Genomic DNA, 19,792 nt, shown 5'->3' with positions numbered 1-19,792 from the left:
TGCAAAATAGATTAATAAATCTAACCTGAGTAATATTTCAATGACACAAATATTTTAAAAATTCACTAAGATATTTAATGTATTTGAGGAAAAGGTACTTAGGAGAAAATTTAAATCTCTAAAACTTGACAATGCCCATGTGTTTGGTGAATGAATAACCTTTGATCAGGAAGCCTGAGGGGAGAATTCTCTCATCTATTCCAGAACATCCCTCATCTCTATAAATACGGATAATTAATACTACCTGTGATTAACACATGATTATGATGTAATAATAAATGTAATAATAAGGCTGAGGACACTCATTCTTTTCAAGAAGTGACCCAAACAATTAATTACAGATTGATATCTACTGCTAACACAAAGAAAGGCTCTGTGCTATAGAACTGTTTCAACCCGGTCCCGACTGCAACAATTATTGGTAAATATGATCTAAATGCATTGCTTAAAATAAATGTCCCATGCAAAGTTTTTCAAATTCCTGAAATGTTCTCATTTTACATGTGCATCCCATGAACTGAACCAACCTCTCACACCATTTAATCCTTTCCACTTCAAAAGCCCTTCACATTTTAGTTAGGAAAATAAAATGAAATAAAATAAAATAAAAAAGACCAATAAAAATAAAAACCGCCTCCCCCAAAAAGCAGCAACACGTGACTTAAACCAGACAGTGAAAATAAAAAGACCTCAAGCTTGAAGCTTGAAAAAGGGAACACGGAATGGTCTCAATATGTCTCTTTCCTTGAAATTACAGGAGGCACAGCTTCCCCTCCCCCTCCTCCTCCTCCTACCCCTCCTCCTCCTCCACCTCCTCCTGTTGCCTTTTAACTTGCATACCAGCAGATTGATTTACAACAGTGACGACGTTAAACCTAGAGCCATCTCAAACGGGCAATTCGGAATTTTCACAGCATTCAAAAGCATCCTTCATCTTTCCTCTCCTTTTTCTGTTTCATCTTCCGTATCTCTTTTGCTCCTTCCTCTAGGTTTGAAAAGGACCTAGCCACCTCTGACCTAGCGTGTTGAAACAAGAACACTTCTAATTGTCTCCCTGATGACTTAGGTAGAGGAAGAAACGTTCCCAGCTGTGTCCTCCGCGACTTACTCAGACTACCACATGGCTGCAGTTCATGGGGACCCCAGTGAAGTCTTGGCTGCAACTGCCAACACTCCTGAAATATCAATACAGTAAACTAGCAGGCATCAAAGGGATTCCTAAATCACACCAAAGACAGCTTTACTACCCATAAAGTAGAAAACCCACGAAGAAGAGAAGCTGCCCTGGCTTTACTGTTTATTGGCCAGGTGGAACTGATTAAGAATGTGAGAATCTGTGGTACCAATAATCAGGGGCTTCTTGTGTTCGACACAAGAAAAGGTTTCACATAACCTAGCAATAGCAGGGCACCAGTACTCAAGAAATGCAAACTAGCAGCTATTTATAATCAGAGCTGGGCTGGACAAGCTGGCTCAGAGAAAATAATATTGGAGGAGGGTTGGAGAGGACAGAAATCTACTCTTGGAAACCACGGACCAAGATCACAGCTTCTTTGCAGATGGATGCAGAGATGACCCTGTGTGGATTCAGCAAATGCCATATTAAAATAGACGGGAAGCTTATGGCTAGGTCTGAACTCATTTGAAGTCGTCTTTATGATGCAGGACAAAATATTGCCTTCCCTGCTGGAGATGATTCTTGTCTGTGGTCCCCGTTACCAGATGTCAAAGTGCGAAAAGTCACTGCCGAAGTATATAACACTCCAAAGAAGTTAGACCAGGAGACACTCTGTCTCCAACCTTTGATCAGAGGAAAACAACTCTACCTTAAAATGCTGAAGTACTAAGGTTCAGAAAGATATTATATATGGCTAGGATTTATGGCACGAATATTTAAGACCTTGAGAATGATATTAAGGCAATATTGCTTTAAATGTGTTTGTAGCATATTTACAAATAATCTAGCAGGGTAAAGGTGGCACATGCCTCTAATCTCAGCACTTGAGAGGCGGAGGCACGTAGATCTCTGAGTTCAAGGCCAGCCTGGTCTATATAGTGAGTTCTAGGACAACCATGGCTACCCAGAGAGACCCTGTCTCAAAATAAAACAAAAACCAAAAGCCAAAATCAAACAAACTATGCAAATAGTCTTTGTTATCTGCTCTTATGTTTCCTGTCATTCATTGTTCTGTTCAGAAACACCAAGAGGGAGTTATGCTAAACCCCCACATCTTTATCATAAAAATCATAGCTACTGAAGACTAATAACTTCAATAAGCTTTCCAGAGAACTTGGTAGCTTTCCACAAAATAATGAGAAAATGAATATATGAAAAAATAAAACAAGTTTATAAATTTAAAGTTTACTTTTAATTAAAAAGTTCAGCCTCCATCATATTAAAAAATTCTCATCAAGATATTTTATAAACAGTTTTCAAAACTCAGTTAATTTCAAATGTTAATCCATTGAGAACTTCAGAACACAGATCATTAACTGTAAGCGACTATCAAAGGAGATCATCTTTGCCCTGGATATATAAAACATAATTTAGTTAAAAGTAAAAATGCTACTTTTAAAGGGAAACCACACATACAAAAATTTGAACAGATAATATGTGTAGAGAAAAGTATATGCTTGGAAATTATACATCATCAATAAGATAAATATAGAAACACAGAAAGAAAAATGTAGTATTTAATTGCATTATTATAATAGATATTGTGCAGAAAAAGAACAAAATTAAAACCAATTGAAGGTAGTGGCATATATGAGAATTCATTCTCTCACAGTGTTTCCATGATTGCTTAGACATTACTGCTGCATGTACCAAAGGAGAGTTAAGACTATCTCCCAATGAGAAATTATTAACTGATAGTCTAGGGGGCTGTAAGATTTCTTTTATAACTCTATTGCACATGTCTTAAGCATGAACTCAGTAGCAGAGAGCAGTGTGTCACATTGTCAAAAGTTAGACATACTTGATTAGAGTAATTCTTTGTGATTCTAGGCATCAAAGAAAAGCCATACAGAAAAGAAAGAGAATTTCGACAATGGGTTTAGTCTTAATGATAAGACCTGTGGTGGTTTAAAGAATGGCCCCCATAGGTTCATTTATTTACATCTTTTGCCATTAGGGAGTAGCATTACTTGGGGGGAGGTTAGGGTCTTGTTGGAGTAGGTTTCAACTTGTTAGAGAAACTGTGTCACTAGGAGTGGGTTTTCAAAAGCTCGAGGTAGGCCCATTGTCTCTCTATTCCTACTGCCTGTGGATCATGATTTAGAGCTCTCAGATACTTCTCAAGCACCATGTCTGTATGCATACCATGGCAATAATAGACTAAATTTCTGAAGCTGTAAGCCAGCCCAAATTAAATGGTTGTTTTGTTTACAAGAGTTGTTGTGGTCATAAAGTCTCTTTACAGCAATGCAACATCAAATAAGACAGAAGTTGGTACAAGGACTGGGGTATTTCATTGACAGGGCTGACCATGGTTTATTTTGTTTTATTTTTTGTCATTTGGGGTTATTTTGTTTTTTGTTTGTTTGTTTGGGTGGTATGTGGACTTTGGAACTTTGAATCAGGAAGGCAGTTGAAGGCTTTAAGTGGGACTTACTGGGCCACTCCAGCAGGATCAGGGAAGACAGTGGTGTTGTGAGCAATGTAGAGATGTTAGTGAAGATCTGTACACAGAGATCATTCTCATGTTATTTTGGCAAAGAATGTGGCTGTTTTATTGCTTTTGTCTGAAAAGCATGCCTGAGGCTTAGATTGAAGAGTTTTAGATTAATGTCATTGGCAGAGGAATTTCAAAACAACCTAGTATTGACTGTGTCTTGTGGTTATTTATATGCAGATCTATATTTAAAAGCAAACTAAGGGAAAAACACGCCAAGCAAGGAAGAATATAAAATGTACAGTTAGAGGAAAAATGAACACTGGAAAGTATAATGGAGCTTAGGTTAGTGTTCTAGGAAATAAAAAGTTTAAAGAAAAATCTGGTGCAAAATAAATAATAAAGGGAGTGATGTCTCAGGGCAAGACTCCACCCAGCTAAGCTTCCAATTTAGGCAAATAAATTAAAGAAAAATTAGGGCCATGTACATGCCTTCCATCCCAGCACTCAGGAGGCAGAGGCAGGTGGAACTCTAAGTTCAAGATCAGTGTGGTTTACACAGCGAGTTCCAGGAAAGCCAAGCTTTGTGAAGACAAATCATCAAAAACAGGCAGCTGGTAAAATGTTTTTGAAAGAGGGAACCATGTTCTAGCCCCAGCAAGCAGAACAACTTGGCAGCTTTGACTAAATGGTTCTGGCTTTAGTCAAGGATACAAAACAGGAGTTACGAATCCTGCACGATGCTCAGGGGAGGCAGAAGACAATCTGTAATGGGGTTCCTCAGTCTGTGTTTTCCCAGGGGTACAACTGGTGTTCAAGATGATTGCTGTGGTTCCCTTTCTCCTGTGTACCCAGGCACGATGGTGTACCACTGGGAGTTGGGAACAGGGTCCTTGGTCCATGCTCCTGTAAGGACACCTGTGTGTGGAGCAGGAAGAGGAAGGCAGAGGCTAGGATGGGGGGTGGGGGGAAAGAGAACCTGGTTTGGTTCCAAGTGAATAATGAGAATATGGAGGGGCTGGGAGAGAGAAGGTCTTCTTCAGGAGATTTAGGCATGGCTCCTTCTGATGAAGGCCTCTCCCCCAGAGTGATCTTGAGGAATAGGTGGTCCTTGCTTTTCCAAAATGCTTTATTTTTATAGCGGTTGTAAATGCATACACCTTACTCAGGGTGAACCAGCGATTAAATACCCTTTGTGGGAAAGAATGCCCAGGAAGGCTGAACACTCAGGGCCTATCTAGATATATCATTAGCATGGAGAACTCCAGGTATTTTATGCTACATGATTGATTGCCATTGTCCTCTTGGTGGGTTGTCGTGGTTACGTGTTCCAAAGCAGGAAGAGTTTGACAGGGAGTTGGTCCCAAGCCTACCATACTCAATTCTGATATTCACGGGATCTGAGTTCACTCAGCCTTACCAGTTCTTCTGTCTGGTGTCATGGTCCTCTGGCCCTACAACTCCTTCTTTTTGTTTTTAAAAAGGAGAAGTGTCATTAGAGTAACTGTCTCCTGTCTTTTTTGTAGTTAAATTTTAGACAGGGCAAGGTATAAGCAACAAAAGAAAACACAACATAAGCCACAGGGGTAGTGAGGGATGGGAGCCAGGAAGACAAGGGATTATTGAACCAACTTAATTGCTCAGTGAATTAAAATCTGGAGAGCAAATCTGCACAGAGCGTTTTGAGGATATAAATATCAATATTATGCAAGTCCCCCCAAAACCTGTCACTAGGTCCTAGCAAAAATTCATCTGTCATTGAAGGAACCCAAGGTTGTCATCTGCATGTGCCATCTGGATACCTATCAAGGAAAGCTGCTAGCAGGGAGTGGAGCCAGCCCAAGAGAGATAAGTGTGCAGCAGTCAACAAAGATGAATGAAGTTAGAGATCTGAGGAGCACTTTGACATCAGACATGGAGATGCAGAGTTTGGAGTTTGCCCCGTTGGTGTTCAGTCCTGCTTTTGTTCAGGATTTCCTCACTGTGCTCTCTGTGATGGTTTGTATATGCTCAACCCAAGAAGTGACACTATTAGAAGATGTGGCCCTGTTGGAGTAGGTGTGGCCTCGTTGGAGTAGGTGTGTCACTGTAGGTGTGAGCATTAAAACCCTCATCCTAGCTGCCTGGAAGCCAGTCTTCCACTAGCAGCCTTCAGATGAAGATGTCAAACTCTCAGCTCCTCCTGCACCATGCCTGCCTGGATGCTGCCCTGCTACCATCTTGATGATAATGGACTGAACCTCTGAACCCATAAGCCAGCCCCAAGTAAATGTTGTCCTTATAAGAGTCGCCTTGGTCATGGTGTCTGTTCACAGCAGTAAACCCTAAGACACTCTCTTTCCTCCCTTTTGGGATGGTCATGATATTCTGTGCCGTTGTGTGTTGGAAGTATGTGATCTGCTTTTTCATTGTGATCTTATAGCAGAGTCTTATAAAATACTCTGTACTTTTAGACAGTGTTGATGTTGTGATAGTCTGTGTTAGACTTTTGAAACTGGACTAAATGCATTGTTACAGACACAGCCATGTTGGGAGAGAATTGTAGGAGGAATTCAGAACTTTGGATTAGAAAAGCCATTGAGTTTTGAGAGCTCAGTGAGCTGTTCTGTAGGAACTCAAGAGTATAAGACTGTTGAGAGACTCATAGAGGATACAGGCCCGGCTTGTGATGTTTCAGAGGAAACCAAAGACTCCACTAGGCCTTTTGTGTAACAAGTCTGTGGTTCTGGTCAGCTGGGGCTAAAGAATCAGCTGTAATTAACAAAAGACCAGACCCACTGAAGTTAAAACCTTAAGTTTGCTCAGATAACTCATGCTGGTATTAGAGTTAAGAAATTAGAGGTAATTAAGGAAAGACCAGCATCATTGAGGTGACATCTTCTAGGAAATGTTTTGTCAAGAGTTAGAACTATATTTCAGAATAAGTCAAGGTTGTATCTCACACTGGCATCTGAACTTGGTAGTGTAAAAGTTACCCAGGAAGTACTAATTTTGAAGACATGAAGTGGTCGTGAAAAACAGCTGAGGTGTGGCCCGGTAAGAGGCCAGGCCAAGCTACTTGAGAGGGTATGCCCTCAACAGAAGTTGAAACTCCAGGACTAAGGGGTATGGAGAGAAGTTGAGGCCCGTGAGAGGCTGTTAGTGATGGTACAACCCAGTTGCAGCAGAAATCCTACATTTTGGAGATGGCAATAGCATGGGATAAACACCAAGAGCAGCAGCAGAGGGGAGTCTGTTGGAGTTAGAAGACAAACTGTGTGTGTTACAAAAGGACAGCCAGAGAAGTGACCCTTCAAGCCCTTTGGAGGCGACCAGAAGATTGTGAGTGAATTCCAGACATTGGATATTGAGATATTTACTGTTAGAATTTGGTTTTGCTTTGCTCAGATTGCGACTGTGCCTTGGTGCTTTCCTCTTGAAGAAGTTATTTAAATTTATTTTGCTTTTTACAGTACCTCACAGCTGGGAGGCTTTGGGCTTTTAAAAGGATTTTAGATTTTTGAAAAGCAAATGGATATTTTTAAAGAGACTGAATTTTGAATATGTTTTAATCTGTAAAGACTGTGGGCCTTTAAAGGTAAGTATGTTTCAATGTGAGATCTTGGGGATGACCAAGAAAGGACCTATTGTGGCAAAACAGCAGTTATATACTTCTGTGTCAAGTTGACAAGGGGTCAATTATGTTGGATAGCTTTATGTCAACTTGATACAAGCTATAGTCATCTGAGAGGAGGGAACCTCAATTAAGAAAATGCCTCCCTACGATCAGGCTATAGGGAATCTTCTTCATTAGTACTTGATAGGGAAGGGCCCAGCACATTGTGGGAAGAGCCATCCCTAGGATAGTGGTCCTGGGTTACAATGCATGGGTGACTTGGCCTGTGCTTGGTCCATAGGGAGTGGTGTTTAAGGAGGAAGTGTATCACTGTCAGAATGGGCTTTGGAGGTTTTCTCCTATGCTCAGGGTCCACCCATTGCAAAAGAGAGCCTTCTCATAGCTGCCTGAGGATGCCAGTCTTCTCCTGGTTGCCTTCAAATCAAGATGTAGAACTCTCAGCTCCTTCTCCAGCACATGCTTCCTGCCATGATGATACCTACAAACCTATAAGCTAGCCCCCAATTAAATGTTGTCCTTATAAGAGTTGCCTTGGTCATGGTGTCTCTTCACTGCAATGGAAACCCTAACTAAGTCATAGCCATTGACAAATAGTGTCTAACTATCTTCGATGGCAACCTGATGACTTACAAGGAATATTTAAACTTGAAAAAGATATTGGAGTGAGAGTCACTTCTCAGAGTACTTCACTGGTTTTATTTATGTCTAAAGTCAATATTAACAGGTTTTTGTTGTTATTGTCTTTCTGATATATATTCTAAACATCTTTTAGCCATAGAGCAGAGACTATACCTCAGTAGTAGAACATATCCTTAGACCGGTATGCTCTGTTCAGTTTCCCATGCAAACAAACAAAAGAATTCTCAGCCAGCATGGTGAGACTAATCAAAATGTCACAGTTCCTAGGAGACTGGCAGGAAGACTGTAAGACTGAAGCCAGCCTATGCTACATAAGTTCCATGCCAGCTGGGCAACAGAAAGACTTTGTCTCACAAAACCAAAACAAAACAGCAAAACCCACAACTCTCAATGTTGTAATTTTCAATTATCTCAATAAGCCCAAAAGCTTCATTTTTAGTGACTGGGTTTAGAAAAAAATTTTTTCTGTGAGTTGTCAAATGAATTATAAACTCAGAGATTGTGGATCACAAGACAAAACAACAGACAGGAGAAAAATCTCCTGTGGGAAAACAGCGCAGCGTGTGCTGAGTCAAAGTCTACCAGGATTATGAGTCCAAGTATGGGCAAGCATGCCAGAGGCACACTGCCAGCAGAGAGGTTGTTCAGGAACTCTGAACACCTGACTGCTTTGAGCCCAATGAGGTCAGTTAGTTCCATGCTACCCAGCCAACAGTGAACCAATGACCTCCAAGGATCTACAGTTCTCAAGGACCTGACAGTCATCTACTTGTAAATACATGTTCAGGCCCCAAATAATTTTCTAGAGCATCCGGGCATGTTCTCATCCCATTTAATGAACATAAGCCTATAGGGGGGGTTCCCCTTAATAACAGGAGCAGTCCTATGCATCCCTACCTTCATGACCACATGCCTAACCCAATGGATTTTCAATGTATTTTGAAGATGGTGATCTTCTAAGTTCCTCTGCCCCTTAAAAGCTTCAAACTCCTGAACAGATTAGGAGGCCACTTATTTCTCTAACAAAAAATGCCTTTGCCCTGGTAGATTGGTTTAGGTGTTCTGCATATAACCAATGCTTCTCTATCATATTGATCATGATTCTTTTTAAGCAATGTTGCCAATCAGCTATTAACATCATCATTATTATAGTTATGAATTTCCACTTTCTTCTGCTGAACCATCAGTGATGGGCTTGCTAGTTCGTTGTTGGAATACAATGTGGAGTGGATAGGAAGAAAGCAAAGATGGTGTTTGAGGGGCCTGTTGGGGTGGCTGGGTCGAAAAAGCTCTTGCTGTGCAAGCATGAGAGCCTGCATTAGCTCCCCAATGCCTACATAAAAGCTGAATGTGTTGGGGTTGTGGGTTCAAGACGGGAATCTCTGGGGCTAACTGGTAGGCCAGTCTAACTTGATATAGGTGAACCTCACATCCAGTGAGAGACCCTGTCTGGAAAACCAAGCAGTGCTGCCTTCCAGCCTCCATATGCATGCGTACAGATGTGCACATGCATGCACATTGTCCTAGTTTTCTTCCATTTCCAGGGATACTTCTCAAAAAATCAACTTGAGGAGGAAAGAATTTATTTCATCTTACAAGTTATAGTAAGTACATCATCAAGGGAAGCCTGGGGCAGGAACTCAAGACAGGAGCTTGCAGTAGAAACCACATACAAGAGCTATTTATTGGATTGCCTGCTCCGCCCCTAGTTTGCTCAGTTCCATTCCTATGCTGCACAACCCCACATATATAGGAATGGCACCTCCCACAGTGGACTGGGCCCTCCTGCCTCAGTTAGCAACTACAAAATTGCTTCACAGGCAAGCTTAGAGATCAGAGTGATCCGGGCAATTCAACTGAGGTTGAATAGAGACAGAGAGACAGAGATCAAATTAAATTGAAAAATAAAAAAGGCGACAAGGGAAAGTGTGTTTGAAAAATAACTGTTCAACGAGAGGATAGCCTGTTATTCTAGACTGCTAGTATACATTTCTGCCATATAGAAGCTGTGTTTGAAGATTAATATTAGCCCTGAAAAGTTAAATATAGGCCAGGAGTTTAATGACTCTCTTTCCACGTTGTCTTAGGGTTTTACTGCTGTGAACAGACACCATGACCAAGGCAAGTTTTATAAAAGACAACATTTAATTGGGGCTGGCTTACAGGTTCAGAGGTTCAGTCCATTGTCATAAAGACAGAAGCATGGCAGCATCCAGGCAGGCATGGTGCAGGAGGAGCTGAGAGTTCGACATCTTTATCTAAAGGAAGCCAGAAACAGACTGGGAATGCTCAGTTATCTAGGAGGAAGATCTCCAAGCCCATCCCCACAGTGACACACTTCCTCCAACAAGGCTACACCTCCTAATAGTGCCACTCCCTAGGACGAGCATACACAAACCATCACACACATGTACAGTTGACATAAGGAACATATTTTGTCACATGGAAACGTGCATACCTCATCTTTAGGAAGATTTGAGACAGCTACAACCTTTACTGTTGACCCACACAGGACAACAGTGCTCTTCCCACTACCATTTGCAGCCACCAGAACTTGACACACAAACACCCTTGATGAGCTATGACTTAGGCAAATGAAGCCATTGACCCTTCCCCAGGTGAACTCCCGTGGTGGTAGTGGTGTAAGACCCTGAGGCTCTTACACTATTTTCAAAGCACCTACAGCTCATAAAGCACCCTTGCTTAGAGCTTGTATGGAGGTAAAAGGCTCCGGACACTAATCTGAGGCAAATGGCAAATTCTGCTTGGCTTTGGTTAACCTTAAAGCTCAGCTTTCCTCTTCTTGATTGCACTTTATGTTCTGCCCCTCACTCCCATGCCAACCCTTCTCTTATAGGACAAATCTGCTTCCACACGCTGCATGGGCCAACATAGGAAGAGCTTGAGTTGGCCTCAGTATTGTTAGTCTCTCCTGACTGGTACAATCTGCTGCAGTGAATGCTGTACCTCAACCTTCTACTTCTTCCTGGTTCTGAAAAAGGATGACTACAGGTGAAGCAAGGCCAAAAGTTGTGAGCGCTGGTGCCTCAGACAACCGAGGCACTCTCCAGAGTGTAAGCTCTGTACGTGTGACTTCTTTGACATTTGATGGCTAGCCTCCCTTCCCTATGGCCAGACAAACATAAGGCAGTTGGAAACCTTAGAGTTAAGACACTGATTTTGTTATTTTTGGTAAAGGAAATACAGTACTGCATCACATTTTATTTTGAAAATAAATTTGCATATACATAAATATGTCAGCTTGAATCTTCAATCCCTGTATTTATATTTTAAAAAAGATCCAGGATTTCAAGTAAATAACTTTTTGAGGAAACCTAATGTGTGCATTCATTCCACTGGGTATCACGGAGAAAATGTGCAATAGCTAAAGCTTACTTGATGCTTTTTAAAGATGGAGTCCAAGCATGAGAACAAGTGAGCTGGCTAGTGTATCATAAACTCCACTGCGCGCCCTGTCCTTTCCTAGGGCAACACTGCTTCATGAGTGTAAGCATACAAAAGCACCGGTGCACACACAGGGAATGTTTGGTCATGTATACATTGCCTATGATTGTCATAAAGGCCTTGGGGTATGCATTATTAAACAAGGAGGCGAAGATTGGTAACCAAACAAGTACACTGAGAGGTGGAAGACTGAGGCTCTGAAGTTTCGACTTAGTGCCAAAGTCCCTACTCTTTTCCTCAAATCTTCCTGACATCGGTACAATAATCTAAAGTCCAAGGTAGGCAAAACGGCTCTAAAGATGAGAATGGAAAGTGAAAGAGAAAGAAGCCACTCTACACTTTTGAAAATGGGAGAATGCTGATTGGCATTGGCATTCCAAGACACAGACTGCCACATTATAACTTCTGCTATTTGCAGATTGAAGATCTGGGACTTTTCTCATCTCTGCCGCATAGATGGTCCTTCAAGTTGTGTAGGCACTCACTGGCTCCTCCCAATTACTTAAATGATTTCAAATTCTACCATGATTAAGAATATCTGACTTAACCATTGACAGATGAATATCTGTGACACTGTACTGTCTGGTTTTGTGTCAACTTGACACCAGTTGGAGTTATCACAGAGAAAGGGGCCTCCCTTGAGGAAATGCCTCTCTATGAGATTCAGCTGTAAGGCATTTTCTCAATTAGTGATCAAGCGCGGAAGGCCCTTGTGGGTGGTGCCATCCCTGGGCTGGTAGTCTTGGGTTCTATAAGAAAGCAAGCTGAGTGAGCCAGGAGAAGCAAGAGAGTAAGAAACATCCCTCCATGGCCTCTGCATCAGCTCCTGCTTCCTGACCTGCTTGAGTTCCAGTCCTGACTTCCTTTGGTGATGAATAGCAAATGTGGAAGTGTAAGCTGAATAAATCCTTTCCTCCCCAACTTGCTTCTTGGTCATGATGTTTGTGGAGGAATAGAAACCCTGACTAAGACAGACACCATTTTATGTGTAAGATACTAAGTCCTACCATGAGTAATACGATATCCAACACTCTCATCATTGTATTGACAGCTTCAGCCTTTAAATAGAATTCTTTTTCACACTCTCAGTCAGGCCCACAAATAAACAAGAGATGTTCTAACATTTTCTACTACAAACTCAACTATAAACTAACCAAAAAGTTAAGAGTGGAGCAATTATCTGGAAACCCCATGACACCCAGCTATGATGAGGACACAGCGCACAGTATGTACAGTGAGTTCAAACACACTCAAAAATGATGTGCATGGCTCAGCCATTCAGCTGTCATGTTCCTTCAGCGGGGGAATCACATTATGGCTGCTTGCCTAGTCACCCACAATTATTCCAGCTGAATAATTAGTTCTAAACAGGCTCTTTCCAGTAATTGCAACCACCTGATTAGCTTTATACCAGAATAAATGCCAGGACATTCAAGAAGTCTGAAAATTACTAAGACCTGAGATCATTGTTTGAACTACTTAAAGCTATAAACTTTGACTCTTGATCTCCCCAGAGAAGTTGCCCATCTAAAATTACATGTATGTGCACAAATATATGTATCCCTCATTGGCTCAGGACTGGGAACCACACCAGATGCTCCCAAAGTACACATCTATCCCCAAAGCGCATAAGACTTATGTATGTGCAGATGTGCCTTTCCTTTCTGTCTCCTTCCTTCCTTCCTTCCTTCCTTCCTTCCTTCCTTCCTTCCTTCCTTCCTTCTTCTCTTCCCTCCTGCTTTGTATACGGTTTATTTCTGAGTAAGTTTGTGTTGACTTTTGTCTTATAACAATATTAAAGATACTGCTCTGTAACCTTATTGCAAGTTTTTCAAAATTTTTTAAAAATAATGGTGGAAAGTACAAAGAAAAGCCAGTATTTTTTTTAAAAAAAATAAAACTGTACCATGACTTTTCAAATAATTTGAAATGCTACACTTATTGGATATTTGACCTACAAGTGGTATTTTCCCAGAATAGTATGTCATATATCTTGATATCCAACTAAGATTTACACCTCCTTTTCTACATCTCTTAAAGACTGTCCATTTCTTGGATATTTCTCTTGCATGATAGGTTCAGTTCACCAGTTTATCTGAAAGGCAATTTCGAAACTATAATATGGGATGGAATGAATTTAAGAATTGATTATGGTGGAAATCAGAATGTTTTCATGACTGAGTCTTCACAGACACACATATTTGTCTCTGTTTATTTCAACAGATGTTTCTAAGCTTTGATAAAGCTTACTTTAGTTGATATTTATTTATTTTCCACATGAATACAATAATACTATTACAACCTTTTAAACTATTTCATGTTACTGTATGTCACTATTTTTCAAACTCCTCTAGACTGTCCAATAAATACTACTTAGAACAATTTTATGTAGCCCTAAAATAAATAAACACCATAGAACACATGTTTAGCATGCTCGAGTCCTTGAGTTAAATCTTCAACATTCCCAAAATAAATGAACACTGGGGCAGTTTGAATAGGCATGGCCCCAATAGACTCATGAGTTCAAATGCTTGGCCATAGGGAATGGCACTGTTAGGAGGAATTAAGACCTGAATAAACTATGAAGTTGGACTAAATACATTTTTCATTATATTATGTCTATAAGCCAATGGGGACCAGGGAGTAGAATGTTGTGGTTTGAATAGGTTTAGTCCCATAGATTCATGTGTTTGAATGCTTGGCCCAGAGAGAGTGGAACTATTAGGAGGTGTGGCCTTATAAAAGTAGGCGTGGCTTTGTTGGAGAAAGTTCATCACTGTATAGGTAGGCTTTGAGCTCTTATACCTGCTCAAGTTCCATCCAGGATGGAGTACTATCTCCTTCTGGCTACCTTTAAATGAAGATGTAGAACTAATGTCACCATATCTTCCATGCCTCCCACCATGATGATAATGAACTAAACCTCTGAAACTAGAAGCCAGCCCAAATTAAATGTTGTCCTTTATAAGAGTTGCCGTGGTCATGGTGTCTGCTCACAGTAAGAAAACCCTAACTAAGACAAATACATATGTTAAAAAGCATTTTGACAAAGCTTTCTATAAACCTCCATGTATGTCAGCAAGAAGAGTATATTACTGTTGCAGGAATTTCCCTGTCCAATCACATAAGGGCAGTGCGAGGCCTGTGACTGGACAGGAAAAAGGGAGGCGGAGTTAGAGAGACAGGGAGTAGGAGAGGGATCCAAAATGGCCTCTGACTTGTACCTGTGTGGCATTTTCCAGCCACAAGTAGCTATGATTTCACAAGGTTACAAATATCAGGATAAAGCTTTTATCATTATCAATTGACTCTAATATTGTATTGGCATCTTGTAAATTATGATATTATTGATACATAGACCTGATTGGTTAATTAAGCTTTAAGAGTCATGATTCTACCAGGTAATTAGGTGTTGAGATGGCTGACCTTGGGGTGCTGGGGTGTTGCCTGGTAGCGAAATAAACTGCCCCCCCAATCCCACACTAGAGAGATGGCTAGCAGAGGGACTGCTGAGTGAGATGGTCTGGCATGAGCCTTGTGGACCCTCAGAGCTGGAGAGTTGGCAGGTTGAGAAACATAATGAGTGAGATCACTGGGCAGGAGCCCTGTGGTCCGTCGATTGCTGAAACTAGTACGGAAACGTGCTGGTAAATTTTTTAATATTTACCACAACGTATTACAGCCAAAGGAAGACTGAGCAGAAATCAGGTAAAGGATCCTACACAGCATGTTTGGGGCCCATGCATATTCTGGGGCCCAGGTTTGGAATGGCAGATAATGAAAGCCAGGTGGTCAGACTAGAGAGGAAAGATCAGGTCAGCTCATAAAGAGTTTGCATACACCACAGGGCCTGACCATACTGTATTTTCTTAACCACATGGTGGTGCAAAGTTAAATCTAGGATTTCATCATTATCATAAGTCACTGTACATTGCAGATGTGATTTCAGACATGGAAACCCATAGCATAGATATGACCTGGACATTCACTGGTAGATTGGCACTGCTGTGTGTTAAGGACAGCCTAGGCTGGATGGATGGAGTCAGACAGGAGCCATGTTGGATTAACAATGAATTTAGTTATATTCAGATGCTTTTCTTTTAATTGGAGAAAATTAGGAAATTAAATGTCCACGCTCACAAATAACTCCTGTTCTAAGCAGCAAAAGCAAGTTATTTTTAAGTGGTAAGGTCAAGGAAAGGAAGAGTCACAGATGTGTCAGGGAATAGTGGCCAGTATCAAGTACTTCAAATAAGGTTCAGTTCTTTTTAATTCACCTTTCTGGAAGTTTGAGACTATTGTCGCTCCTTATCTCACCACCCTCTTTTCCTGATTCCTGATGCGGCTTGAGCTGAGGAACTGGAGCTGAACGGCAGCACTGTAGTGCCAGTAACAGATGTTACTAAGGATGAACTCCTATCACAATGGGAGACGGAGAGTTCAGTATTAACCTGCTTCAATTCCTAATACATCAGAAACAGTCAGGAGTTTATGGCCATTTCTCTCGTAAATCCAAGTCAACATGATATCTATCTATCTATCTATCTTTCTATCCATTCATCCTTCTATCCATCCATCTATCATCTATGTATCTATTGTCCATACATCTGTCTATTGTCTATCCATCCATCTGCCCATCCACCCCTCCTTCTGTGTATTATGTATATATGTATCTATTACCTATTTATCATCTACTTATCATCTATCTATCTCGTTTGGCAGGTTCTAACACTGTAGCCTACCCTAGTCTTGAACTCACCATCCTGCCTCTTCTCCCCGTGTGCTGAGATTTCAGATGTGGGCTAAGAGAATCCTTACTGTAGACTGAAGACAGACCAGTTGACCAAACATCACCAGGAGATGGTGGAGAAACAGGAACCTAATTTTATACTAAGGGTGATAAGATATAGAGAATGGGCTATCCTAGCTAATACAACACAACAAGATCCTTGGATTTTACAAAATGTGTACATATGAGCCTTGAAAAAACTTAAGTCAAGCAAACAGTGCTTGTCACACCCTTAAAACAAGGCACCCATCTTTATGTGTGAGAAGCCATAGGCACACACATCAAGGCCTCTGCTAGAAATGCTTCTGGGGGAGAGGTATTTGCTGCTGCTGTATCCTTGGTATGCTGTGACACATCTCAGATCACAGGCCTTCCAATGCCGTCAGACTACAGTTGTGGTCAGAGAAGAATTTAACCAGTTTAGGGTCAGCAGGATGGCTCTAATGGGAACTTTTAAAGAGAACTATTATCAAGAGCAGCAAAAAACAAACAAACAAACAAACCCAGCTAAAACCTGAGACACGGGTTTGCCTAATGCAGGACATCTGGCCAGCTTCCCCTAACACAGTACATCCGAGAAGCCCAAAGCTCAGCATACTGCAGACCAAGTCAGCTCTGCCAGCTGAAGCTTAGCTTTGGAATTTCCTGTATTTCTATTTCAATTAGAATTCATTTTTCTTTTTCTTTTTTTTTAAATTCTTCATAAAAAGAGCTGAAGTACAGAAAAGGGCAGTAAAGGGAAGCAGAGAAACGGAAGTGCTTAGAACCACAGTAGGGCATGGGTGACAAGGTGAGGCAATGAGTAGGTTTCCTTGTTCCAGTGTAGAAACAGCTCTACCATGGGCTGCTGGCCTGCAGTGGACAGTCAAGGACATCTCCTGCTGTCCCAGTACCACGAGGCTCACAACCATCAGTAACCCCATATCTTAGACATCTGATGGCTTCTGAGGACACCCACACTCATTCTCATGGAGTACACACACACACACACACACACACACATCTTTATGCTATTGAGTTGCATGCCTTAAATATGTACGGTGAAGTTTGTTTTTCAAAGGAAGACATTCAAAGCTATCCCAGAAACGAAGGGATAAGAGCTCTAGCCTGCGGATGAGGATGAGCTGCATTAAGGACACATTGAGGGATCTCAGCGCTTGCAGGGGGTGTGCGCCCTGTATGTGGTTTGATTACAGCAAATGAGTAAATGCTTTCACGAGGCTCTGCCACATCCATCATGATTAATGTGTCAGACTGTGGCTTTAGCTGCCCTTTAGTTATGCCTATACAAATGTAGATGAATCAGATCCTACAAAAACAAGAAAGGATTGACTATGCCATAGTATTGCAAAGGACAAAGGGGGCTGAGAAATAGCTCAGTGGTTAAGAGCACGGGCTGCTCTTCCTATTGAACCAGTTCGAGCTCCTGTCCACTTGGTGAATCACAATCCCTTGTCACTCCAGTCCCAGAGGATCTGGGGTCCCCTCTTCAGGTCTCCAAGGGCACTGCACACATGTGGTGCACAGACACACATGCAGAGGGAAAAGAGAAATGAACAACCATCCATATCCCCAAACACAGTCTAAAGGAGTTGAGTGCTAACTCACATTTTGCCTTAGGATTTCACTGCTGTGAACAGACACCATGACCAAGGCAACTCTTATAAGGACAACATTTAATCAGGGCTGACTTACAGGTTCAGAGGTTCAGTCTGTTATCATCCAGGGGGCAGCATGGCAGCATCTAGGTAGGCATGGTGCAGGAGGAGCTGAGAGTTCTACATTTTCATCTGAAGGCTGCTAACAGAATACTGGCTTCCAGGCAGCTAGGATGACGGTATTAAGGCCACACCAACAGTGACCAACAGGGCCATACCTTCTAATACTGCCGCCTCCTTGTCTAACCATATACAAACCATGACACATTTCTTATCCTCAATCCTAAGAAACTGGTTGGGCAAGGCCCTCTGAGCTGTCCTCATTCTAGAGGGAGCAGCAGCTCAGGATCTGTTTCATATCCCTGAATAGTGTGTGAATAGCCTCTAACTCTGTCTTTTACATAGGAGTGTCTTTTACATAGGTCACTTTGGATGAAAAATGACACAGCTCTAAAGGATGGGTCTTCTTAAGCAATGACAAAGGCTTATCAACAAGGACCTGCAAGTTGGCCATAGCACACTATCTCCTATGGAAGTTCTTTTTCACAATTCCAGTCAAAAAGAGGGATGTCTGAAATCTCTGGCCATGCCGGGCCATACATGGGCAACAGACATTTTACTGTTTATGACCCTATGTCTTTTAATTTGTCACTTAGTATATTAAGCTGGCTGGAACCAGCTCCTATGAGCTGATAGTGCATATTTTGTCCCAATTCTATATGTAAAGATAAACTTGAAATTAGACGTGGTGAGAATATTTACATCATGGGCATGGGCAGACATGACAGATATCAACACTCCCCGCTCCAGGGAGACAGTGGCTAAATACCATATGGCTAGATAGAGGTCATATGGGCATTCACTGTATGGTGGTTAAGAAGCATTTTCAAAAACATGTCTTTCACTATTTCTATGTTGATTAGCACTACTCTGACTTAGAAAGTAATCACAAAAAACATCCATGTATTTATTTAAACATGGATTATTATCAGCCATTAGAACTATTAATACCATTTAGAAGGTTTTTTAAATGAAAAGCTATAATCTCCTTTCTTCCCCCCTCCCTCCCTTTTGAGATAAAATCTCACTTTGGTCTGTTTGTTGTTTTATTTTTCCTTTGGTTTTTCAAGACAAGGTTTCCCTGTGTAGTTCTAACTGTCCCCGGAACTCACGCCATAGACCAGGCTGACCTAGAACTCAGAGATCACTCTGCCTCTGCCTCCTGAGTGCTGCAACCAAAGACATGTGCCACCACCACCCAGCTTTGTATCCTCCATTAGTTCTTAAACAACAATTAACTTTAAAATGGGACTGACCCCAGACCAGACTGGTGTGTTTATTCAGGACACACCTGGCCCAGTGCAAAGCTCTGTTTCACTCTCAGCAGAATGGAAGACTTGGTGGCCGTGTCATTAGTGACCTTGGAAGGCCATCAGTCTCACCCTGCACTTTCAGGGCAGAGTAGAAGCTAGCAGAAGTCACAAGAAGCAGCAAGGATGATGGCTGCAGAAAGATGCTTAGAGTCTGGGTGGCAGGCTCCTCCTCCTCCTTCTCTGATCAGAAGGGGTAGCAGAAAAATCCCACCCACTCAGGTACCACCCACTCAGACCTTGGGAATAGATTCCTCTTTAACTGTAAAGCCAAACTGTCAGCAGGCCTCCCTGAAGAAGCCAAGGGCTTGGAAAACCACAAGTCATGGACTTGAGCGTCTGTTAAGAAATCCGTCCCAGACATTACATCATTAAGTTTCTCTTTCAGTGCTGGTTAAGACTAGGTCTTCAACAGCAGGAAATGTGTTGATTACACTTATCACAATGTAACAGTCTTCCAAAACATTGTAACTTTTGTGCTAGCAAAATAACTGAGAGCATCTTGGGCAGGTAGAGAGTTCAGTCACATAATTACATACATATTCATCTATAACTTCATTTTCTAATACAAATATTATCAACTCCCATATTGAAACTGTCCTCTGCATCTCCCTCTCCCTCTCCTTTTCCCTCTCCCTCTC

Source organism: Apodemus sylvaticus, chromosome 20 (genome assembly GCF_947179515.1).
Source record: "Apodemus sylvaticus chromosome 20, mApoSyl1.1, whole genome shotgun sequence".
Lineage (NCBI taxonomy): Eukaryota > Metazoa > Chordata > Mammalia > Rodentia > Muridae > Apodemus > Apodemus sylvaticus.
This window is presented reverse-complemented; position numbering follows the sequence as displayed.